Genomic DNA, 25149 nt, shown 5'->3' on the forward strand with positions numbered 1-25149 from the left:
GACTTATAGACGTGAATCAAATTGGGCGAATGCCTGAAAAACCAGCCCCCCCAAATAAATAGCTCATAAATGCTCTACCAAGGCTCATTTCCTTTCCACAAACATCCATCTCACACCCGCTGTGAGCAAGGCTCGCACATTCTGTGTGTATTTTGTTTAGTATTCATAACAGTTAGGAAGTCATTCTGGTCCCCTTCCCCCCACTTCCTTAACCACTGAGACTCTCGCGGGTAAGGAACTGGGGTTATCTGAGCAGAGCATCTTCCGGGCAGTCACCTTGAGTTTGACCTTCCTCATGCTCGTTGAAGCCTAGAGACTTTGAGTCTTGGTCTGCGCCCTCCGGAGTTGTGTCATTGTGGAGATCATGTCTGGAAGGCCAGTGTTCCTCTTCCCGGGCCCTCCCCCTTTCTAGGCGGCCGGGCTTACTGATGGATCCCCAGGGGGAGCTGGGAGCCAGTGTCAAGGGTGCCCTGAGCTGGGGCCGGCCACCTGAGCGTGTGGGCCCCCGCTCAGCACATGGCCACGTCTGCTGTGAAGGTGAGCGGAGGCTTCGAGTAAGCAATCCATCAAGAAAGAGAGTGGGGCTTCCCTGGCGGCGCAGTGGTTGAGAGTCCGCCTGCCAGTGCAAGGGACACGGGTTCGTGCCCCGGTCCGGGAAGATCCCACATGTCGCGGAGCGGATGCGCCCGTGAGCCATGGCCGCTGAGCCTGCGCATCCGGAGCCTGTGCTCCGCAACGGGAGAGGCCACGACAGTGAGAGGCCCGCGTACCGCAAAAAAAAAAAAAATAAAAAAAAAAAGGAAGAGGGTGGTCTGGGGATTTGAAGCAGGGAAACTCCTGCATCAGCGTCCAGCCGTCCAGCCAGCTAGCGGGGCTTGGCCCACCTCAGCTGCCTCTTCTCCTGGTCGGCTTAGCGAGCCTGCACCAGAGCCCAGAGGGGCCTGAGCTTGGGAAACAGGGGTCTGTATTTGCAAATCTCTAGGGCAGGCGTCGGCAGCCTTTTTCTTCCTCCCTCCTTCCCTCCCTCCCTCCCTTCCTTCCTTTCTTTCTTTTTTAAAATTTTTATTAGAGTATAGTTGATGTACAATGTTGTGTTAGTTTCAGGTGTATAGCAGAGTGAGTCAGTTATACATATATATATATCCACTCTTTTTTCTTTTTTTAGCTTCTTTTCCCATATAGACCACTACAGAGTATTGAGTAGAGTTCCCTGTGCTGTACAGCAGGTTCTTATTAGTTATCTATTTTATACATGGTAGTGTGTATATGTCAGTCCCAATCTCCCAGTTTATCCCTCCCCACTGGCAGCCTTTTTTTTGTAAAGGGCCAGATAATAAATATTTTGGGCTCTGTGGGCCAGAACTTCTTGTTAGAGCTAATTCACTCTGCCTTGTAGCAGTTATAGAAGCAGCCACAGACAACACGTCAGTGAGGAAATAGGCTTCCTTTGTGGACACCGAAACTTGAATTTCATGTCATTTCATGTGTCGCAAAATACTGTTCTCCCTTTGATTTTTTTCCAGCTACTTAAGAATGTAAAAACCATCCTCAGCTCACAACACACAAAAACAGGTGGCGGGTGGGCTGGCTTTGGCCTTGGGGCCGCTGTAGGCTGACCAGCACATTAAGATAGTGCTGCCTGGTAAATAGAATGCTGCTGTCGTTTGCAATTTTCCAGTTACCCCATGGAAAATGGTTAAAGAAGTGGGTAAAATGAGTAATGTGTTTTATTTAACCCAGTAGGTCCAAAATGTTCCTTGAACACGTAGATGACATAAAGAGTTAGTCTTCGCTCTTTATTTCACACTAAGCTTCGGACATCTGGCGTGGGTCTTACACTCAGGGCTCAGCCCGATGTGGACTCGCCCCTTCAGCCCCCGTGGAGATGCGCAGCTGCGGGGCTGGAGGTGCTGCCCGTGCAGGCGCCCCTGCCGTCAGCCAGGGCCTGGTGCTGGGGTCCATGGGGAACCTCCACTCCTCCAGTTCAGCTGTTTGTAGACAAGGACTCTAAGGGGAGATACGATACTTTGGAAATATCTCAGTCGAACCCGAGCAGCTTAATTAAGGGAGAAAAAGTTCTTTTTTACCACTCTCAAGCCAGGAGCCGGGGTCGGGGGGCGCTGGGCGCTGAAGGGAGGCTGGGGCCTGACGCCACATTGTGTCTGTCCCTTGGCGAGTCCCTGGTAACTTGGCCCAGCACGCTGGGAATCAGGAGCCTTCCTGTCTCCCTGTTCCCTGCTGCCGAGCCCCGCCTCTGCTGTAGCATCCAGAAACTCAGAAGTGTTAATCCCGGCTTGCAGGTGCGTGGGAAGGAATTGTAGTAAGAGGCAGCCTCTGGCTTCCAATCCAACATCCAGTCGTGGTGCCTTTTGGCCAGTTCTGGAGCCGGTATGCCTTTACTTGTTCATCTGTGAAATGGGGTGAGATGCTGGCCTCCTCCGAGGCCCAGTTAAAGGACGATGTGCCTTGTACCCGAAAGAAAGGGAGCGGAAAGCAGACTAAATTACAGATGAAGGTCACTTACCCGAGAATTTCAGAGCACAGAAGGATGGTTCCAGTTTATTCTCTGTCACATCTAGTGGTAATATGTAAACGTATAAACTTTACATCCAGCATAAAAAAGCATTTGGTTCTTCCTACTTTTTGCACATTAAAAAAAAAATCACCTGTTTATGTTACAAAGGAGGTGAGAATTGTGGTCTAATTCAATTGGATCGAGGTACTTTATATGGAGCATACTAAGCCTTAAGCCTGTTTTATCCTCATTTGCCACCTTTTTGGTTTGTTAGCCTCACAATATAAAAAGCAACTTCATAAAATATAGAAACTGTTAACTTCGCTTGGGGGCTTAAAGTGTGTCTGGAGTGAAAACCCTGGGCAGAGTTCGTTGATTATTTTGTACATCGTTGTTGCAATGATGGTAGGACACCAACAAAATGCTCTTTGTTGGAGGAACAGAATATTTTCCTGAGATTATGCTTTTGCAGGGCCTCTCCCTGCATTCTTCATGGATGAACTCGTGCCGATCTCATTTCTGCTCCCAGGTCCCGGGGATGTGAAATACGGTTGTTGGATGAGAGCTCAGTGCACTTTGAGCTCTGTATCAAAGCTCGTGAAAGTGCTGACGTAGGGGGTTTTCACTTAGGAGGGCCGTGTGGATGGAAAGGCAAAACTTCTTTTCCTCAAAATGGATCTGGAACCAGCGTGTTTCATCAGTCTTTTTAAAGTAGGTCATTTCCATGTAATACTATTAATAATAAGAAAAATGAAGATTCTTTCCCCCCAAATGGGTAACAGTAATGTTCAGAAAAGGTGTTTCTCAGAGGGAAGAAAAAAGTAAGTAACTCAAAGCAAATGTTCTCCTTTAAAAGATGCTTCTGGGCTTCCCTGGTGGCGCAGTGGTAGAAAGTCCGCCTGCCGATGCAGGGGACACGGGTTCGTGCCCCGGTCCAGGAGGATCCCACATGCCGCGGAGCGGCTGGGCCCGTGAGCCATGGCCGCTGAGCCTGCGCGTCCAGAGCCTGTGCTCCGCGCTGGGAGAGGCCACAACAGTGAGAGGCCTGCGTACCGCAAAAAAAAAAAAAAAAAAAAAAAAAAATGCTTCTTTCGAGGAGCTGAGGGTTAAATACAGTGTCATGAATTTGTGTTCCTTCATGTCAGCAGTATTTTTGACTATGATTTGTATACTATTCACGTGCTGTTAGGTCCTGCCCTGGAGGACTTTACAGTGGGCCATTTTGTGAGTGTTGCAGAGTACGCTTGGGGATGGTTTGCCAGCCAGCTGGAAGGAGATTTCTAGGTATAAAATTGCAAGGGAGTCACATTGTGTTGGGATATTTATTACCTGCCACAGGTAGGCACAAAACCCTGCCGTTTTAGAAGACGGCGCAAAGCTAGTCTGTATCCCCATGTGTCTCAAGACTGCTGTTCCGTGTGGTTATTAAGTTTTGTCACGTTTTGAAGGTGAGACCTGGTGGAATTGCTTCCTCATCCTGGGGCTGGTCCTGTTCTTTGCCACGATGCTGCGGTTTACCTGCTATTCCTGCCTGTAAATCCAGGTTCAGGTCAGCAAGTTTTTTATTTAGAGTGAAGGTCACGTTCCATATCTTGCCCTATCCATCACTGAAACGCTTCTTTGGATAGTTAAATGGTGTTGAGACAGGCTAGAATTCTGTTTACTCTCTTGCTTGTGGACTCGTAGTATCAGTGTTCAGGAAACTTACCGGACTTAAAAAAAAAAAAAAGATCGACTAGCGTTCAGGTAGGATAACAAAGTCCAGATCGACATTGTTCAGCTCTGATAAAAAGCACTGTTTCGCTTTTTCTGTTTCATTGGCCCAACAGAACAGTGCTTTGGAGACGTGTGCAAATTTAGGCAAAGGGATGCTTCCACTCCAAGGAGAAGTGAGAACTTCTTAGGATCACCGTGTTTTAGTGTGTGGGCCTGACATTCTTCGCAGAGTTTTCTAAATTCACACGCATCTCGAGTTGGATTTCATAAGTTGGCTCTTATCTAGGGAATGATTGAAGGCCCCAGAGCCAGTCACCCCAAATTGGCCGTACAGCTGGGGCACTCAAGAGCTTAGGCAGTTTCTACCCAGGCACGTGACATTTATGGGTATTCATCTGCCTGGGGATCTGCTAGTCAGATGGACTTCAGTATGACAATAAATGCAAGTGTTCTGATTAAAGCATCCCTTTCTTAGACAAACCATGGCTGGGTTTGGAGGTTAGTGGAAAACAGACACAGGACTGCAGGCTTACATTGAATCACTCAGGGCAGAATTTCTTTCCTGTTCACTTGCAAGTCACTGTGTTTAATTCACTTTAAGATGTCTGAAGTTGGAACTACGAATATGAGCTCTGTCTTATTTTTTTTTAATAAATTTATTTATTTATTTATTTTTGGCTGTGTTGGGTCTTGGTTACTGCACGAGGGCTTTCTCTACCTGCGGTGAGCAGGGGCTACTCTTCGTTGCGGTGCGTGGGCTTCTCATTGAGGTGGTTTCTCTTGTTGCGGAGCACGGGCTCTAGGCACACGGGCTTCAGTAGTTGTGGTTCTCGGGCTCAGTAGCTGTGGCTCGCGGGTTTAGTAGGTGTGGTGCACAGGCTTAGTTGCTCCGTGGCATGTGGGATCTTCCCGGACCAGGGCTTGAACCCGTGTCCCCTGCATTGGCAGGCAGATTCTTCACCACTGCACCACCAGGGAAGCCCTGTCCTATTTTTAACTGAGAGGAATTGTAGTAGCTGAGCACAAGTGGGGTTCCTTTCCCATTACCCCTTAACTTTGTTTCTTGTGTACCATCCCATTTGCTGGAAGGGAGTTGATCTGAATGTCATTATTCCAGGGAATTAATATGAAGCTATACATTTAAATTATTGAACCAGAATTAAATGTGGACAGCTGGGACCCGAGGTCTTACACTGTATTTCTCTTGCATAAGGGGGTAAAGACACACAGTACTTCACTTTGAAGACATAGATATTTTCAGAAATAAATTATGTAGAAGTTCACAAAATGCTACGAAGACACAGCACTTTTCCATTAGGGGTGGGTGGTGTGGAATTCACGGCAGATAACACGTTAATTGATTTTCAACCACATATTTGAGTAATTGAGTTATAGCCAAATACTTAGGGTAGCGTTCCACTTGCCTAAGTTAAACTATTCCTTTTCAGATAAGTATACAAAATGCAAAGTTCGTAGACTGCAAAGACTCCATCATCTTTGCCGGCAAGATATTTACCATCCAAAGAGGAAATTGCATTTTGAGAAAAAAGAACGTGTGAGAGATTTCACAACATGAATGTAATTTTATTTTATGCAGGCTACGATTTGTTGAATGCCTTCTAGATGCCAGTCGCTGTATTAGGCGTTTAAATCCAATAATAGCTTAATCAATATATGTAGATTTTTAATATACATATATAAACTTTAACTTAAAAATTAAAATCTGACCATGTTATGTGAGTTTTCCTGCAACTTAAAAAGAATTATTTTCCCAAATTAGTCCTTTTTTAAAAAGTGTTTTATTTTGTGATCTTTATTTATTATTTTTGCCCACGCTACACAGCATGCGGGATCTTAGTGCCCCGACTAGGGATTGAACGTGTGCCCCCTGCAGTGGAAGCACAGCGTCCTAACCACTGGACCGCCAGGGAAGTCCCTGCAACTTATTTTTTTTAACATAACCTCACAACTTACTCTTTAAGGGATGGGTGGAGTACAGATGTTTGCACACCCCGTCTGTGGTTTCCAAATGCCCAGTACCCAGTGTGGTCCATTCTGACCCATCAGAAGGGAATTTGGGGTGAGCATCGGCCAGTGGGAGTGGGCCAGCTCCCGCCAGGTGGCTGTCGCCCCGGGGAAGCTGCGCTGTGTTCGTCCCCGTGGGGGACTTTGTGTTGCTACCCATTTCCTAGTGTGCAGTATACCTCTGTGATGCACAATTTTGTGCGCGTGTGAGAATGTTTCTTTGGGCTTAGTTCCCTGAAATGGAATTTTTGGCAGGAAGGGGCATTTTCATGGATGGATGTGGACGCATTTCCCAACAGGATATCAAAATGCCATTTCACAGCCCCGGCAGCAGTCAGGGACCTGTGGCTTTCTCTTTGTCAGCACTTGGTGTTATCAGTCTAAGTCTTGGGCAGCTTGATAGGGAAAACACCGCATTGTGTTTTAAAAATTTAAAGCCACGTTTAGCGTTTCTTAACGTTTGTTGACTATTATTTCTCTCGTGAACCACCTGTTCACTTACTCGGTCGGTTTTTCCCCTGAGTTATTCATGATTGGCTGCTTTGTCAGAACGTTTTGTTTATTAGGACGGTGGCTTTGTGCCTTGTTGCTGCTCCCCAAACATTCAAATCGCCTACATCTGAGTTGTTTCGCAAAAGGTGTGTGACTGAAACTGATTTTTTTTTTTTTGCATCTGAGTGGGTGAAGGAGTGTGTAACAATTGTTTTGATTTCTTACCTGATTATTGTAATGGTTACTTTTTCTCTTGATTCCTGGATAGATTTTGGGCATTTATATTTTATTAGAAAATTAGTAATTTCTTTCAATATTATCACACTTGTTAACGTTTTGAAGAACATTGTATTCTTTTAATTTCCCTTCCTTTGGTGGTCAGTAGACCTAATTTTCCCCAGCCTCTGCCTTTTTTTCTTTTGATTAGGCCAGCTTGTCATTTTTCTCCTTCATTGGGCTTATCAAAGAGCCAGTTATGGACTTCATTTATCAGTTTTGCTGTTTTTTTCTGATTTGTGGTTACCTTTTAAAATTCAAATTTAAGGATTTTAATTTTTCTTTGTTACTTTTTGATTTGAATATTTCACTGACGTATTTTCTTTATTTTTAAATCCTGCAGCTGGTTATACTTTCAGCTTTCTGTGTGTCCCATAAATTTTGACACAGAGGAGTTTCAGGAGCGTTTTGCAATTGCCCCGTGATCTCGTCCTGCCCCAGGAGTTGTTACAGAGAGTTTAAAATTTTCCAAATGGGTGGACTTTCCTTAGCGTTGTTTTTGCTTTCGCTTGTTAGTTTCTGGTATCCCAGTACTATGTATGGAGCCTGGGAGAGCTGTGCTGCTTCTGATTTAAGGAACTGTTAGAGCCCATCTTCGTGGTCAGCATGCAGCCACCTTATCTCCTATTGTCACTTTAGCAAAGTGGCTGGTGTGGGGTTTGATACTTACATACTAGATTGAACTCTACTTTTTAATTCAAGTCTTCTATTGTTTTTACCTCTTTAATCTGCCAGGTTTAAGAGAGATTTGTTAATTCTCCCAGATCCATTTTCTCTCTTTTGATCTTTCCATGTATTCACTGGGGTGTTTGCGTTGTGTATTTTGGTCTCTGTTATTTGACTTTAAAGGTGTAGGACAATTTTATTCTTTGTGATTTCTTTTTTTTTACCCTTAATCATTATAGTATGACTTTTGTTCAATTGAATGCCTTTTGAACCATGAATTAAACTTTTCGTGATACTTCTGTCTTCACTGTTGTTTTTGTTTGCATTTTTCTGGTATATTTTGTCTGTGTGTCCAGATTTTGAGTTCCTTCCTTTTGGGTGTCTTCTGCACAGGGCATATAGTTGGATTTAGTTTTTAACCCTTTCATTGAGTCTTTTGAATAAGTAGATTCCATTTATATTTTTTGCTGAAACAGATTTCTTAGGTGTTCTTTCCTAATTTTTAAAAAACTTTTGCCTTCTTTTACGCTTTCTTTCTTTGTTTTCTGTTTCTAGGTGTATGAATTATGCTTCCTCTCCTTTAATCCTTGAAATCAGAAGGTAGATAGAAAGTCCAATGTTTTCAGTTTTACTGGTGGTTATATTTATAACTTTTGCCTAAACCCCTGTTTCTCAATGTATCCACTTCAGTAACAATATAATTCGACTTCCTCTTTGGGAAGGGTGAAGAAATGAGTACTTCTGTTACCTTCCTCCCTTTCTTTATCTCTTCCCCTCTCCCCACGCGGTATTGTAATTCCTTTTTTGGATGTTGTTTTAGTCTACTATTGTTAATTTATTATTTTACATTGTATATACTGTCTTGCAAGAAATGTAATAATGACATGTTTATATGTATGTCACAGTTACTTAGACTTGATTCTATTTACACTTATTTCTTTGCTTATTGGGTTTAGTGATCATTACCAGATATTTCTCGTTTTTATTTTTTTGCCTGTGAGTTCTTTGAATGTTCTTTTGTTTGGCCGGATTCCCTTTCCAAGTAGATGGGAAAGGATGGTTCTGGGGAGGACAGGAGTCCTTGCTGGAGTTAGTTTCCTGAGCAGGAGAGGGTGCTGGGGAAGGAGGGAGCCTCGAGGCGCTCGTGTGTGTGTGCGCGCGCGTGCGCACGTGTGTGAGCACGGCAGGTGACGTCTGAGAGGTTGTTAGGGGCTGTGGGTGATCTTGAGGGTGCTGGGCTCTGTCCACAGGGTAGTGGGCGTCCTGAGGGCTCTCACCAGCAGTGAGGTGATGGGTTCTGGGTGACCCCTCAGTGGTCTTCAGCAGGGGGCTCGCCGGCGGGGGGCCTCAAGAGGGGGCTGTTTAGGGAAGACGGTGCAGGGCAGTGCAGAGGGAGGGTGGTGCTTGGGGCCAGACCCGTGGCTGTGAGACTGGAGAAGGGGGACCCGAGAGGGGCATTGGAGGGTGTGGTCCTGGAGACGTGGTGACGGATTGGGCCAGTGGGAGATGGAAGGAGGCCCAGTGTAGACGTGGTGAGTGCGGGACCCGGGCTTCCAGGTCTGGCCCTGGTAGAGGCTGCACCCAGACAGTGTGGTCCAGCTTCCTAAGACTGGCAGCGTCTCCTGCGCTGGGCCAGGATCTCCGTCCATTACATCATACAATCTGTGAGGCCATCAAATGTTCGGGAAGAGGCCTGACTGCTCCTGCGGGAATGTTTCGACAGCAGTGGCCTGGGCCTCCCGGATCCCAGAGATACTTGTGTTCCCTGCTCCCCCGACAGAAGTGGGCAGGTGACAAAGCACTCAGTCCACACACGGGCACAGTAAGGGCCAGAGAAATAATGCAGAGGCCACACATCCCGGTACAGAGAAGGGGGCTGAGGCCCAGGAAAGCTCCCTGCAAGGGGTTGCTTCTGTCTCATGCCAGGTGGCGGAGGGGATGCAGACCAGCCTTCTGCCCTGTCCCACCAGGATGCTGGTGGCAGAGCACGCCTGCCTTCTGAGTTCAGGAGGTTGAGGGTTTGATGGCTGTCATAACCTCTGAACTGATGATACATTGCGCATGCTTGTAGAATTATTCTTTAAAAGTTCTTAATAGCAATAGTGTTTTTATCTGATTCTAATTTCTTCTGGCCAGCAGGTTGGTGAGGGAGACTGTAGGTCATGTCTTTGATGTGGGTAGAATAAGGCATCTGAAAGTTGTCTTTTAATTAATCAGCTTGCAAGAATACTTTTAAGAAAATTACTTGGGAAGGAGAAAGGAATATAGAAGGAATTTTAAAAATCAGGTTTATTGAACTTTATGGAAACACTGTCAAGGGAAGGGTGAGCCGTTGCAGTGTGTAGGATTTACATAAAATCGCAGAGAAGAAGTTCTTAATGTGAATTAGGTCAGAGCTTCAGTGCTTTCGGCCGAGGATGGTTGTAAAATATGTGTTACCAAAAAATGAAGTGGATTAAAATTCTCAGAATAAACCAGAGAGCACAGAAGAGGATTCGTATGGAATTTCCAGCCCAGGAAGAAGTGGGACATTCCAAAGCTGACTTATAAAAGGGCCCCTTGGATCAGAACAGTGCACAGTGTCAGTTAAATGCCGCATCTAAAATAACCTGAACTTGGAATTTCTCAAGCCATGAGTGCAAAAAAGAGTCACTGTGGGAAGCATATTGTGCTGGATAGAAATATACCCTTTATGGGGCCCTTCTTTCCATATTCGAATTAGAATTGTATTCTGAAAACTTCTCATTTGCTCCAGAGCTAAGTTAAAATTGGGGGGGGGGGGAAGAAAGGGACTCTTTTCTGTAAGTTTTTGGCCCAGACAACTCAGCAGAGAGCATGAAGTGTAACAGGGAGTTTAAGGCTGTCCCAGGTTCAGCCCATGAAAACTGGCTGCCTCGTCTAGAAAAAAAATTTGTAAGCAGTTGGTGGATTCTAGTGATGACCTCAGACATCTACAGGTCTAATCCTCATTTGAGATAATACTGTTTCCGGAGCAACGTATTTTAAGTAACTTTAACAACGGATTATTGACCTCATGAAACCTGTAAATATTATTCACTTATGTCTTGTCCTATGATCTTTAAGGGAGTACAATATTCAAGCATTTTAAATGATTTTAAGCATTTAAAATCTACATTGTTTTGGCTTTTTACTGTGGTAAAATATATATGAGGTAACATTTGCCACTGTAACGAGTTTTAAATGTACAGTTAGTGCCTATGTTGGTTTTTTAAATTAGTGAATATTAGTTGAAAGGAACATAAGACAACACCGTGATTTTTCTAGGTACAGTGTGACTTAACCTTTCAGATTCCAGGGATTGAGAATAAAAGGAGATAAAAATAGACAGTGAAGTCTCTGTTTAGTCCCAACATTAAAATTATATTTCTTTAAATATTAAAGTTTCTGGTCAGGAGACTAAAGTTACCAAAATCCCTTTTATCTGAAAAGTGAATCTCCTCCCTTGGCCCAACTCAGTAATTTTATTTAATTTCTTTTTACATTGAAAGAAAGCACTTTGACCCTGAATGCGGTCGTGGAAACCATTACTAGGTTTTTGGTTATTTCGGTGTGGACGGGAAAATATGTAACCTGAAATCGTGAGTACTTTCTTTTAACTGTCCGCTCTGTACAATACACACATTCATAGAGCTGTACTAAAACTTATTTTTAAAGAGCCCTCCAACTAGAAGGAGGTAATGAGTGTAGCTTTCTTAGTAACATAAAAACAGGACAGCAAATCCCTAATAATAATAAGTTTGGGTGTCGTTTTGGGCCGGTGACCTCACTGTGCTGCACAGTTTACTAATTTTACGTTCTGCAGGGAGAAGGTGCAAGCTTTCTCCAGGGCAAGGGAACTTCAGCACAGCCTGACTTGACGACATCAGCTATTTATTCAGGCAGACGGAGCTAAACCTGTGGAAAGCCTATAACTTCGTTTAAGAAAAACTATTCCGGAATGAACTTTAAATGCCTCTAAAATCGATATGGGAGGTTGGAGGCGTGAGACCTGGACGTTTTCTTTCAGCGCTGTGTTCCTTCTTGGCAGTGCTATACTCTGATGGTAAAGGATCTTTCATGGTTGGGGAAGCATAGAAAATGTGAAGCACTGCTAAATGCAATCTGTACACCCCAGGCCCTTTGTTGAGGTCTAAACAGGGTAGGTAACAGGGGAGTGTGGATCGAAGTTTCCATTTATTCCCCCCGAGTGAGAGTTTCTGTCTCATAAATACCTAGTGTGGTGGGTTTTCTTATTGAGTGGACGTGGGCCTGTCCCCAGTCCCAGACGCTGAAGGACGCCGCCAGTCTTAATTTTGCCGTCTCTAATTTCAGATAAATGAACACATTTCTGCGAAAGTGGGAAGCGGAGATCGATGGCCCGTTTCTCGACCTTTCTGGTCCACGAGAGCAAGTCTCAGTGTCGTCACATATGCACCAGGAGACCTCCTCCAGCTGCCTGTTAGCATGTCTGGAAGTGGCGCTGAGGCCTCTATGTGCAGATGGGCACGGGCTGGGCTGCGTGTACGGCCGTCCAGGGTTACTCAAGGTGTCCCCTTGTTCTCAAGCTCAGGTCTGGAAGAGGCTATGGTGCCTCTTGGGAGAGGCTGTCCGGCAGGACAGAGGGAGCTAGAGATGACCTGGCAGTGGCCAGAAGCACTCAGACCGCCCTGCATCTGTTCTTACTTTTCTGTGGTTGCTCTGAGGGTCTGTGATGCATGTGGTTACCTTATCCAGGGAAATGCATTTCTCTGGTAACAGAAAAATCAGGAATTGAAGGTACTTACAGTTTGAACATGTCTGCAGATGCAGGAAGTTACTAAACTTCTGCTTTGAAAACGAGGCTGCCCATCAGATTGCAAAAGACTTTTGAGGCTCAGACTCTAAATTGATTTGACGTGTCGTGTCTTTCTGAAGATCACAGCCATCCCCGGGGCCAGGACCTGGCTTCACGTCCCCTGGCCAGCACCCTCTCTGAGCCAGTTGTAGCTTGCAGTCCCTGGCGGAGAGAGGTCACTTCTGCCCCCGGTGCTCAGAGGGGTGGGCCTGGGCAGAGAGACTGGTGGGAGATGTTTGCTTTCACCGAAGTTGTTTGTTCTCTGAGGCGAGAGAAGCGGGACCAGCGGTCCTTCCATTCCTCCCGGCCCCAGGTTCCAGGTGACGCTCCCCGAGACCCAAGGTTGCTTCTCATGGACTCTACATCCCGGACCCGGAGGCCTCACGTCTGAGCCTCCGGCAGGCCCTGAACTGGCCTCTGTTTTAGTTTCTCCTGGGAAATCCAGTCCTCGGGCCCTGCCCCGTCTGCCCAATTGGCGTGTTGCTGCAGGGTCCACGGGCCGGGCTCTGCAGGTTCCCTGGTCCTCCTCCCATGGCCGCAGCACATGGTAGCCTCCTGTGTCCCTGAGAGTCTGACCTCAGGTCCTGCCGGCAGTGAGGGCCTTCATCACCTTTGCCTTGTTTGCCCACTCGCCCCCTGTTCCCCACCATGGTCCCCTCCCCTGGGGCCCGCTTCCCTGCCAGGGCCGCCTTGCCAACTCCGTTCCCCAGATTCGGGGTGCTCACCCCGAATGTCTCCCGCGGCCTCCGGCTCTGCCGCAGCATCTCCTTCTGGGCGTCTGCGGGAGCCCCTCCTCCATCCCTGCCGCCATGGTCTTGATTTCCCTGGAACCGACCACATGCCCGGCCCCGCCTCCGCCCTCCCGTGCGCTGAGCACCTGAGCATGCAGGTCACCGGGCGGGGTTCTCTTTCGGGTCCTCCTCACGCTGCCCGGGGCTCTTAGGGTGAAGCCCGTGTGAGGGGGAGGGTCCGCGTGTGGACGGTGGCCGTCGTGCAGGAGACTGGGTGGTCTGGGCTGGGCGGGGGCCAGCTGCGCCCAGGAGCCGCAGGGCAGGAGTGTCCCCCGGGTGATGTCACAGCCCCTGAGTCAGCCGAGAGGCAGCAGGGCCCCGGCGGGGGCGGGGGGGGGGGCCAGCCACACAAACGTGCACTGTGCCCGTCTTTCAGCAGGACCCTAATAGCAATTAATGTAATCAGTGTCACACATCAAGGATATGGAAGGAGGGCTCCCCTGGTGGCGCAGTGGTTGGGAGTCCGCCTGCCGATGCAGGGGACACGGGTTCGTGCCCCGGTCCGGGAGGATCCCACGTGCCGCGGAGCGGCTGGGCCCGTGAGCCGTGGCCGCTGAGCCTGCGCGTCCAGAGCCTGTGCTCCGCAACGGGAGAGGCCACAACGGTGAGAGGCCCGCGTACTGCAAAAAACAACAAACAAACAAACAAACAAAAAGAATATGGAAGGAGCTTGAATTAATATTCGCTCCCAAGGGACCTCAGCAATTTTCAGCAAGGCTTAGACGAGTCACAGGGGACAGGGAAAGTCCGAGAAGCAGCGGTTGGAAGCCCGGGTCTGTTTTGAATCCAAAAAGCCTCTCGCTTCTAAAGCTTGAATCCAGGGTGCAGTGAGCACAGGAAAGTATAGGCAGAACGGGGTCTCTGCAGCCCTCCCCGCTGCTCAAGCTTGTCGTGTGCCTCCAGCTGTAGAAGCCTCTCCCTGCCTGGTCCTCCGTGGGCCTTCGCCCTCCCACCCACGTCTGTCTTCTCCGTTTCATCTTCTCTGTTCTGCCGTCTTTATTTCCAAGGTGTCCCCTTAAATATCCAAGTGTGGAGCTCCACCCTCTGCCTCTCCCCAGTCAGAGCGAGAACCCCAGCTTCCCTGCCCGCCCAGCCCTTGCCTGGCCACCTCCGTGCTGTGTGACGTTAGCAATGTGCTTGCCTTCTCTGTGCCCTACTTGCCTTATTTGTAAAGTGGGGAGAATGACCATAATTACAGGGGAGATGGAATATGTGCTGAGCTCATGCCTGGTACCTGGCAAGCCCTCAAAACATGTTAGCTGTTGTTGTCTGTCCACTGAGTGGCAGCCTCCGTGGGGTGGTGTTCAGGTGCCTGCAGGGAGATCTCGGAAAGAAGCCACAGGGACCCTCATGTTGCCCCGTGGAGGCGGGTCCATCGTGTGGTTGGCTGGACCACACCAGGGGTGCTCGCATCTTCCTTTGTTTGGAGGGACCTGTGTCTTCCGTCTCTCACATGCTGGCCTTCTCTTTACTCTCTCTCTAATTTGTTTCAGTTATTTATTTTTTTGCAGATAGACATTTCACTTAAATGAGACAGCCTTTGTAAAAGCATATGCTCTCTACTAAAATGTTTTATTTTGATTTTCATGGGTGATTAAATGGTTTTCTGCACAGCATGCAAGGCAGTGTAATTTTATTTTAAATTTTGGACTAATTCTAGATTTGCAGAAGGTTGCGACAATAGTTCAGAGCGTCCCATCTCCCCTCCAGCCAGCTTCCCCTGATGCAACACCTTAGACAACATCAGTGCTTTTGTCAGGCGGGCAGGAACTGCGGTGGTGTGTCACTAGGGGCTGACTTCCGGGCCCTGTTGGGATTCACAGTTCCGTGAGTGTCCGCCTTCTGCCCCAGCCGGGTTCCCCGCCGCATCTGGTGGTCACTTTTCTCCGGTTGTGACGGCTCCTTGGTCCTCCTTCGTTTCTCCTGGCCTTGGCAGTTTCCAGGAGGACCCGTCCGCTGTCTCGTCGTTTGTGCCTCCAATTGGGTTTCTCTGATCTCCTCCCCGTTAGAGCTGGGGACGCTTTAACATCACAGCACGTCAGGGGTCAGTCTTTCAAAAATTGACTTATGCTTCACGGTCTTTCCGGCTCTGCTTCCTTTGTCTTTTATTGCTTAATGGATCTACAGCTGAGGGTGCAAAGCACCTGCCGTCAGGGCGCCGGCCCTGAGATTCTCCCCTCTGACCGTGTGTTTAGCCGAATCTGGAACTTTCCTCCCAGGTGCCACGGGGCATCACAGTCTCAGAGCCGTCCTCGATGTGGACTGGCTCCCTTGGCCCAAGGGAAACGGTAAATAGAGTTTTTAAACGGCCTCTTTCTTCTTTGAGTCTCCTTGACTAATGAATCATAGCCAAAGAGTAAAATCTTTTATGTTTCCTCTCCCTGTTCACCTGCTGTGTCCAGGAACAGGGAGTTGTCTCTGAACACATGTGACTTTGAGATATTCAGTCAAGGAAAAACTGTCAGAAAAAAGTTCATGCTTAGTTTTAAAAACTCAAACGTTGAAGACAAGTCATCCAGCTGGTGTGAGATAATGAAGAGCCTCTGGGCACCTAGAGAGCCTGGTCCTGGCCGGGGCCTCTGGGAGATGCCCTGATGGTGAGGCAGCAGTGAATTCACCACCGAATGTCGTTCGTACACCCTGTGCTGCTTCTCTGCATTGCTGATGCTGCTTAGACGATATCATCCTTTCTCACTGGCCCTGCTGCATCGTCCTGAGGGGCCCAAGATACACCTCAGGTCTTAAAAGATACGTCCACTAAGTAATTTCTTTAAAAGGGGAGAAAGGAAGGGAAACGTCTCAACCTCTTCATGAGTGAAATGACCAGGTCTGGGGTGCAGGAGCGGCCTTGCAGGCCCCCCGTCACCTACCCTGCTGCGGGGCTCTGCACTCCTGGACCCCCGGGACCCTGGTGCCTCCCAGCAGCCCTTCCTGGACGCTAGCCGCTAGCTCGTGGGATGTAGTCTGAGTTCCGGCTCCTGAGCCCAGAGATGCCAACATGTTACGTGATCATGTAAAGAAAGGGAAATTACCAGGAGCCCTTATTTCCAGGGATCCTCGCCTGCCTTTTTTCATTGATAAAATAGTATGTTTAATTTATGGTTGAGAAGATCGACTTGCACGCACTGCTTGTGGCTCATGCAGCAGGAATACCTCATTTTAGACGTTAAAAGGTGTCTGCGAGTGCTGTTTTTAAAGCTCGCTGTCAGTTACCTACTGCAGAGGTCTTTTGAATGCAGTGAGGACCGTAGCACACCCCAGTCAGACTCCCGATCCGACGCTCTGCCTCATCAGCACGGACGAGCAGGGCAGGATGAGGTATGGAGATGCCCTGAGATCTGAGGTCCAGGACAGGCAGCCCCCCGGGTGCGGTGTTTCTGGTGGGGCTCGACCTGCAGGGAAGCACAGTGTCGCCCAGGAAAGCACGTCCTCAGGTCTTTGTTGGTGATGTGTGACAGCCTGCATCGGCGGACAGTCAAGGTTAGGAAACGAAAGGCCCTGTGCATTTGCAGCAGTTTATTTCTTTCTTAAAGAAAACCAATAGCAAACTTTTCTTAAAAAGGTAATTATCGATACTGTAATACCAACTGTTGATCATTTCAGACTCTGAGAGGCCGGGAGAGTCCTGTCTCTTCCCCAGAGCACCAGCGTTAGATGAGGGGCCTTATTACTTCATTTAACACGTTCAGGGCAAGTCAAATTTGGTTCAATTAGAATTCCTTCCTATTTAATCCGTCGGACTTCTGTTTCGCAGACCTGGGATTGAGGGCAGGCTAAGCACCGAGTTGTTACTTCGACCTTGGTGTGGGACCGCTTTTCCCGGCTTAGCTGGAAACGTGTTAAAAGGAGTTTGATGGTAAATAGAAAAGTAACCGAGCACGAACGCCTGCTTGCGAAGCCCTCTTATCACCTCCTTTTTATTAGGACCAATTCAAGAGCAAAACTCTTCAAGACGCTTTCCCTGAGAGGCAGCTGTGTAAGCAGATCTGCAGAGCGTATGAGGACTTTCACTTTTATTACCTGGGAAGGCGTTGCTGCAGGACGTTAGTTTGCATATGAGTAAGATTTTTTTTTTGCCCACATTTCCACAGCTTGCTGCTCCTGGGACGGTATTTTTGGGCAGAGCGTTTGGGCAGAGCGCTTCCGAGATGCAGAGAGCTGACCTTTCCCTGCTGGGAGGAGCCATCTCAGTGCAGAAAGCAATAATGCGATCATTTGTAGACTTTCGGGTGTTCCTGTTTCCATCTTTGGTTTTTCCGGGTGGTCTTTAACGAGAGGAGCTGTAGGTCTTTCTCTGCACCCTGTGTGCCCCGACATGCGTGGACTCGTGCCTTTGTGGCTTCGGTGTTTCCACCTAAACAGACATTCTAGACACTTAAGTGTGTTGAGCCTGCGGTTCCTGATAAGGAGATGTGCGGTGGTGACACTCTTTTTCCTCTTTCTCCAGTAATCGTGTGGATTGTCCTTTGATGAAAGTCATGAAATGGTTTGATTTGAATTTGTACGAAGGAGTCTCTGGGTTTGAAGAACGGAAACCTCAGGTGACGTTCCTCCCCCAGGAGGATCCCACGCGGTGCCTGGCGTGGCGATGGGCAGGCATGGTCTCGTGACTCCGTGTGGCCACGGCAGGCTCACCGGGGAAGCCTGGATGGCGCTGCTATAAGTTTAGAAGCCCGAAGGAAAATACTAAATGTGATTTTAATATGAAAGATATTACGATGCAAAATAGGAAAGGGAGAGCTCATACGGTTTCTTTCTGGATTTGGGGAAAATCACTGCATTTTCGGTGTCAGAGAAGGAGGGAGCAGACGTGGGATTTGCACGTGGAGCCCTTGGGGGCGGGGCGGGAAGAGGTTCCTTCTGGCGTCTGCGTGCCTGGGGTGAGGGTGTGGGCCCGGAGCGGGGAGCCGGTGAAAGCACGTGAGCCCCTGAGAAAACCGCGGACCCCTGTAGCTCAACACGACGCGGATTCTCTTTTTGAAAGTTTCTTTCGGCGTGGCTTTTCCGTAAGTGCTTGTGACATCAGGAATCGGAGCTACAAGGGATGATTCGCTAAATGATCTATGATTGAAGCATCTGGAGAATGCGGTCCTGCACACGTGGAGAAGTGCAGGGTGCACACGTGCTGGGTGAAACTGACCCAACATCAGTGGGTATCCTTGCAAACAAATAGCTGTTCTGAACGTCGGGACTTGAAGGTGAGTGAGAGGTTTACCTCCTCAGAAGAAAAGTGAGATTTCCTGTTTGTTTCCTAGCGGAGCCGTGTTTTCAGAGCGTGACGTGGGGAGGAATTATCCTGATTGATTGCAGGACAGGATGAGCGTGTTCTTAGGAAAGGAGCCTCCTTGTGTTAAAACAAAACAAAACAGAACATGTTGATTATTCTTCTGCACATCACTCCTTAAAGAGAGCATCATGGTCTTATTCTCGGTTCTAATTTTGAAGGGTCTCCTGTCACTTACTTAGCTTATTTAGTATAGTTTCCCTTGAGAGACTGAAGAACTAGTTTGAGAAAACTCCCATTAACTGAGAAAGCAGTTAGGGTTTGCTTCTCTAAAATGCAGGCAGGTTCAGTTTAAGGAGAAAAAGCTTAAGTGTTTACAAATCCTACAGCTCCTTACTGAGACCTTCCCAAGGAGAAAGTTCTAACGTACAAGGAACTTATGCAGATTTTTCTTGGCCCCGCCCCTCCCATGGTGTACTATGCACTTACCTATGAATTCTCAAAAATAAGCATCTTTTGTTGCGTGTGTGGCACCTTGCCGGCAGGTCTCCGTAACCTTCCCGTGAGCCCTGCCGGCTTAATTCAGCGGAAGGACAAGTCTAAGGCCCGAGTGTGGTGGCTTTACCTCCCCGTGGCCTTTGCAGCCCCTGTAACTGGGCACCCTGAGAGCGGCAAACCCGCTTTGGAAAAAAATAAAAGACAAAACTCAGAGTAAATGTAAAGCAAACCGAAAGCAGTTTTATGGTGTACATCTGTACGAATCACTTGCTCATATGATTTTAAGTGTAGCGCTGAGAAGCCAGCAGTACTGTAGACTCAGAAGTCACAGCCCACGACTTCCCTGGTGGCGCAGTGGTTAAGAATCCGCCTGCCAATGCAGGGGACACGGGTTTGAGCCCTGGTCCGGGAAGACCCCACATGCCACGGAACAGCTAAGCCCGTGCACCACAACTACTGAGCCCTCGCGCCTAGAGCCCGTGCTCTGCAACAAGGGAAGCCACCGCACTGAGAAGCCGGCACACCGCAACGAAGAGTAGTCCCCGCTCACTGCAACTAGAGAAAAGCCCGCGCAGAGGCAACGAAGACCCAACGCGGCCAAATAAATAAAAATTAAACAAACAAAAAAGAAGTCACAGCCCGTATCCACCCCGCAGTGAGTCAGTGAGTGGTGACCGCGTGGGGGTGTGTAACTAGGGTATAACTGGTCCATGGTTCTGAGGGTCCCAGTGAAGATGCTTGCACATCCCGGGGCACCCCTGGCTGACGTCACAATATGCCTCTGTGTGTCTGAGGGCCTCGAGGCCCCGGGCTGGTCCCTCGTTCAGGGGAGCGGTGGTGCCTGGGGCGGCAGCTGAAGAACCTGGCAGTTTACGTGACTCGCCACCAGACATCTAATCGTCCTTCGATTTTGCAGCTGACCAGCTTGCACTCGGCTATTTATGGATAGAAAGAGGCTCGAGCTTTGGGCCTGTAGTTGAACGAGACCCCAAATGTGTTTTGTTCCTCTTGCCTATGAGTCCCATGCGATGGTCCAGACCTGGCTTTGGAGCACGGTCCCTGAAATGGTACAGCTGCTCGTCGCGGGTCCAGAAGGGTTGAAGGGTGTTTTTTTTTTTTTTGCGGTACGTGGGCCTTTCACCGTTGTGGCCTCTCCCGTGGCGGAGCACAGGCTCCGGACGCGCAGGCTCAGCGGCCATGGCTCACGGGCCCATCCGCTCCGCGGCATGTGGTATCTTCCCGGACCGGGGCACGAACCCGCGTCCCCTGCATCGGCAGGCGGACTCTCGACCACTGCGCCACCAGGGAAGCCCCTGGCGGAAGGGTTTTGCTAGATGGAGGCTAGCGAGGCTGGCTCAGAGCGGGAGTTAAGGGAGTCGTGCTGTTGGCTGTGAGCCCGCACCGGAGGGGAGGGGAGCCAGAGCATCTTCCTCCAGGAACGAGGGCCTGTGACTGGCATCTCAGGTCGCTGGGACCTGCGTCCTCCTCGAGTGAGGCAGGAGCGGACTGCAGTGACCCGCGTGCCCGGTCTCTGGTCGGGAGACGGGAGGTCAGGGCGGCCTCTGATCATCAGCCGTATTTGTCTGGTGACATGATAGAAGCTCCTTCAGACGACTGAGCTGGAAACGCGTACTTCGGAGCAATTGCATTTTGTTTCGTTTCATGTGAATTCTGTGGGCAGGCCATGCATGTCCCGTTGTTTTCTCCCCCAGGTCTGTGCTCACAGGACACCTTTGTGTAGTCACGTGGCCCTGTTGTGCGACAGACTTGTGTTGACCTGTGTCCTGGGTAAACGACACGAAGTTTATGGGTAACTGTCTCTTTCACCAAACAGGTGTTGGCAGGGTTTGTGTCGGTGAACTCTAGGGCCTGAGTAATTGTCCCTAACCTGGATGTCACAGCCCCTGAGAACACGAGAGCCACCGCCCTGGCTTTTGGGTCACCTGCCTTCACCCCGCCACCTGTGCCCACGCGGCCCCTCACCTTGTCTGTTGCCGCGATGCCTGCAGGGCTGCTCACAGCACCTGGTGGAACTGGGCAAGAAGGGCTTCTGGGGTTGGATGTGTAGCAGCCCGTGGAGGTGGGGGAGTGAAGGGAGGGAGGGGGCACCGGTGTGACGGAGAGGGCGTCCCCAGCACCCTCTAGTACGGCCCTGGTTCCGGGCCGGAACCAGACGCATGATCCAGCTGTGGTCGCCGAAGCGGGGTCCTGGTCTCTGGGTTCCTGGAAAATGTGCCCACTGTTCCCTCTCCATTCACCGCAGGCCCGCCCTGGGCTCATAAAGCGCGACACTTCCCAAATAATCCAGGCTGGGCTGCCGGTGGAGAAATTCGATTTCAAGTTCGATATCTTTTCTCTCCAGGGACGGAGGGGGCAGGAGCTAGGAGCTTTGGAATTCAAAAATGTGCCTGGTTTTATTTTATATTTACTGTTTCCAAAAGCTGTTTCTGGGTAAGATGCTGTGGCTTAGAAAAAGCCCATCCTCTTTTCTTGCAAGATCATTTAGGATCACTTCAGGTGCAGAATTTTCTTAACTTTAGTAGCTGAATCACACAATAATGTTATTATGGGGAAGGAAAGTGGAATTTTGCTTGTTTATTCTTTTATCTTTGCAAGGAAAGTATAGATAGTCTTTTATCTTCAGAAATTAGAACTTGCAGTGATGTGTCATTAACTGTGCTTGAAAATATATTTTTAGACAAGCAAGGCAGAATAAATCCTACAGCCATGTGCTGTCACGTTCTTGTCAAGAATTGCTCTTGGTAAACATTCTCTGATAGATCACTCTCCTTAAGAGGCTGAACTACCCAGCTGCTTTCAAAGGCGCTGCTTGGGTTAGTGATAAACCAGGTCATGTTACAGTAGTTATTGCTAGTCAGGGATCTGGAAAATTTAAACTGATTATGGTGTATGCGCTTTATCTAGTAAAGCATTTGGGGAAGAATTTGTCCTTTTATAATTTTGATCCTCTTACAGTATTGATTGGTGTTGGTACAATGGCAAACGAAGTCTTAAATAACTTCTTGCATGATATACCTTTCTGCTGTCCTACCAAAATGGATTCAATTCAGTCAATCCCTATATTCTTACCGGAAATGTTTGGGAAGCTGTTGCTTAGCATTTATTAAAATTGATTCTTGAAGTATTTATCTGCTGTGTCCTCTTCATGAAGGGATTTCTGGGGCCTGAGTTCTCTACTAAACAGAACTGCCTTGGAGGGTAATGTTTAACAGAACGGTTTATGGTTTACTGCACATAATTATCTCCTTCTGTATTCCTGGACACAATTCTTTCTTTCACTTGGTGGTGGGGACTTCTAGGTGATTTCACAAAAAGCACAGAAGAAAGAGATACTATTGAATAGGTGTTAATTGTGATCTGTTTTCTTATACTGGGAGAGAAATGTTGGTTTTAGGTAAGAGGCTGGAAAAACAGGTCGGTGTATGCATGTTGGAGGTGAATATTGCCCTTTGCTGTTGATTTACATGAAATAAAATACAGCTTATTTCTAGAAGCAGATTTCAGTTAAAATATATTTACCATCAGCTAATACACATTTCAAGGAAGTGTTCCATAGGAAATGCAATGCAGTGTTTCTGCCCATGACTATTTTGTTTTCACTGCTGGTAATTTCTAAACAACCAAAAAAATTAAAAACAATTTAAATTGGACCCCGAATTGGTGGCAGTTTCTACACGTTTGAGGTTAGGCTGAGTAAAAACCTATAAGCCACTTTCAAACGGGATTTCTCCCTGCCGTTTATCTAAGGCCTTCTGGTGTTCCATGTTTGTTTTAAAAAAGAAATTGATGAGTCTTCATTTTCTCTGGTGTTCCCCGAGTTTTCAGTGTTTCTGAATGAGTGGAAACGTTGGCTTTCATCATCTTGGTGCAGAATGGAAAAAGAGTGAAAGTAAAAACTTGTGCTTTTGTGGTTCCCGTACTGAATAGCAAGTGATTTTCTTCTAGTTTTGTAAAGCCCCTTGGTGACGACAGATTTCATGGAGCCGCCCAGTTTGGGGGAGATGCAGTTCTGAGCTTCTGGAAATGCGGCTCTTAATGGAAATGTTGACAAGATCATTAACTACGCCGGCAGTGCTGGCCCCTCCAGGAAGCTGGATTTACTGCCAGATCTCAGCTCTTTGTGGTGGACCCGGGGCTCCAGCAGGACACCTATCTGCAGAAAATTGCAGAGCAAGACCCTGCTCCTGTGACTCTTTTTCCCGGCTTTGTGAAGTTTCCTTTTGTAAGGACAAATAGATTGATAAGGCCACTACTTAATATGAGACTTAGGAACTAGTAAATAACACGTATCAGTAATGTATTCATTTTGGAGAGCAGGAGAAAACGCAAGTAAACGCAAGTTAAAAAAAAATCTTCTTTTGAGATTAAACAAAATCCATTGCCTTTATTTTCACGTGGATGCCTCTTCATTAAGTCCATAACCATTTTGGATTTTCCAGGATATGGAATCGCACGCTTCCCCGTTTATTCTTGGCCTTTTCTGAATGTGATCAGGAATTCTATTTGTGTATTCATCTGCTTTCCTTGTTCCCCTGTAAGGTCGGATTTGACTACGAGTTTTTGTATTTTAGTAAGGACGTGTGGGCAGCTTATATATTAACGTTAATTTATATTTTCTTGAGCAAATATCTCGGTATACTGCCCAGTGAATACATACGGGTTACTATTTATACCGTGAGGAAATGTTCTTCTCTCTGGAGCTGAAGATGGCCTCTCTCTCTCTGCTCAACCAGGAATTTACTGGGTTTTTGACACATTGTGGTAAACAAGTTCATCAAAGATAACCAACTTGTGGAATAACGGTTCGGTCCTCTCTGCATGTCTGCTATGTATGGAGCAATGATTCCAAAGCTGTGGTCTGAGGTACGGAACGGAAGCGAGTCTTGCTTTTAAATGATCGCGGAGTTTGCGCAATAAACCCTTATCATGGACAGCTAGTTACATTTGGGGACGCATGTTGGCACCGCATTGATTTATCTGGGGGGCTAAATGATTGAAAGGAAACCTTTGTTTCGGAAGATGGACGTTTGTCACCACTGTGTCCGTGCTTTGTTCACATCGCCTTGTGTCCTGAACGAAGCCTTTTTGAGGTTTACCTTTAAAACGAGTGCTTCTGGCAGAAAAGTCCAAGCACACTGTTCTCCGGCTGCTTGGAAACAGGTCTGCCGGGTCCACTTGAGCTTCCCCCATACTCTGGGACAGCGGGTTTGTGTCCTTCTGCCCAAGCGAGGGAGGCGGGGCGGACTCCCCCGTGAACGTTGCGATTCTGGTCGCTCGCGTTCGTTTCTCCTTATGAGATGGAAACGGGGTCTGCGCTATAATGGATTATTGATTGGCGCTGCCATCAGCGCCCTGGCTCTCCAGGCAGTGAATGCACCACTTCATGGGGCGGCTCGGACCCCGTCTGGGGACTATAAGCCTGGGACTGTTAATCTGGGGCAGATTGGCCAGTGGGGAGAGGAACTCCTCATTGTTGTGGAATTTCTCCCCATTTGTTCACAGAATGGGCTTTTTGTCTCCGCAGTAGATAAGCTTGTGCAGGATGTTAATGGTGCATTTTAATTCATGGCTCATAAGACCACAGTGTCACTGGGAAGGCCCGTTGCATTGTCTGCTGGAGGACAGACGGGCAGTATGTGAAACTGACGGCAGCACCCACGGGTCCTGCAGCCTCACTGCCTCACGGCCGCCCTCAGGAGGTCACTTCTTAAATTTTATGACCTGCCTTCTGGGGCCAGAATATCCTGTAAATATCTTGCGCCTTCCGCCGGCCCTGAGCTGTTTTCTTTGTAAGGGCGTCTTCCCCACAGCACCGATTCCCCACATTTCCCGAATTCTCCTGTTTCCCTCCCACCCGGGACAGTGGCCCCCCTGTGGGCTCAGCCCCCATCCCTCTGACTCCCGGAAGCCCCCCTCTCCCCCGGTGACCAAGGGAGAGAGAAGGAGAGAGACCACAGGGCGTCAGGGAAGCCAAACTATCTCTTAGTATCGTGACGTGGTTAATTAATGAGCTAGAATTGAAGAGACATATTTGACAAACAGCACGCGCATCAGGCTTTGCTTCTGTCGACAGAAGGGCAGCAGACCCAGT

At 48.2% G+C, this 25149-nt stretch overlaps 1 protein-coding gene across 1 annotated transcript in view; it reads left to right on the top strand.

Moving 5' to 3' along the window:
* Positions 1–6434: 6434 nt before the first annotated feature.
* ZNF516 (zinc finger protein 516) overlaps positions 6435–25149 on the top strand; it is a gene marked incomplete at its 3' end in the record, with an annotated part of 29044 nt that continues 10329 nt past the window's right edge. The window contains exon 1 of the mRNA XM_082853059.1: positions 6435–7624. The remainder of the gene's footprint in view (positions 7625–25149) is intronic.

The sequence above is a fragment of the Leucopleurus acutus genome (assembly GCF_964270905.1).
Source record: "Leucopleurus acutus genome assembly, chromosome: 13".
Classification (NCBI taxonomy): domain Eukaryota; kingdom Metazoa; phylum Chordata; class Mammalia; order Artiodactyla; family Delphinidae; genus Leucopleurus; species Leucopleurus acutus.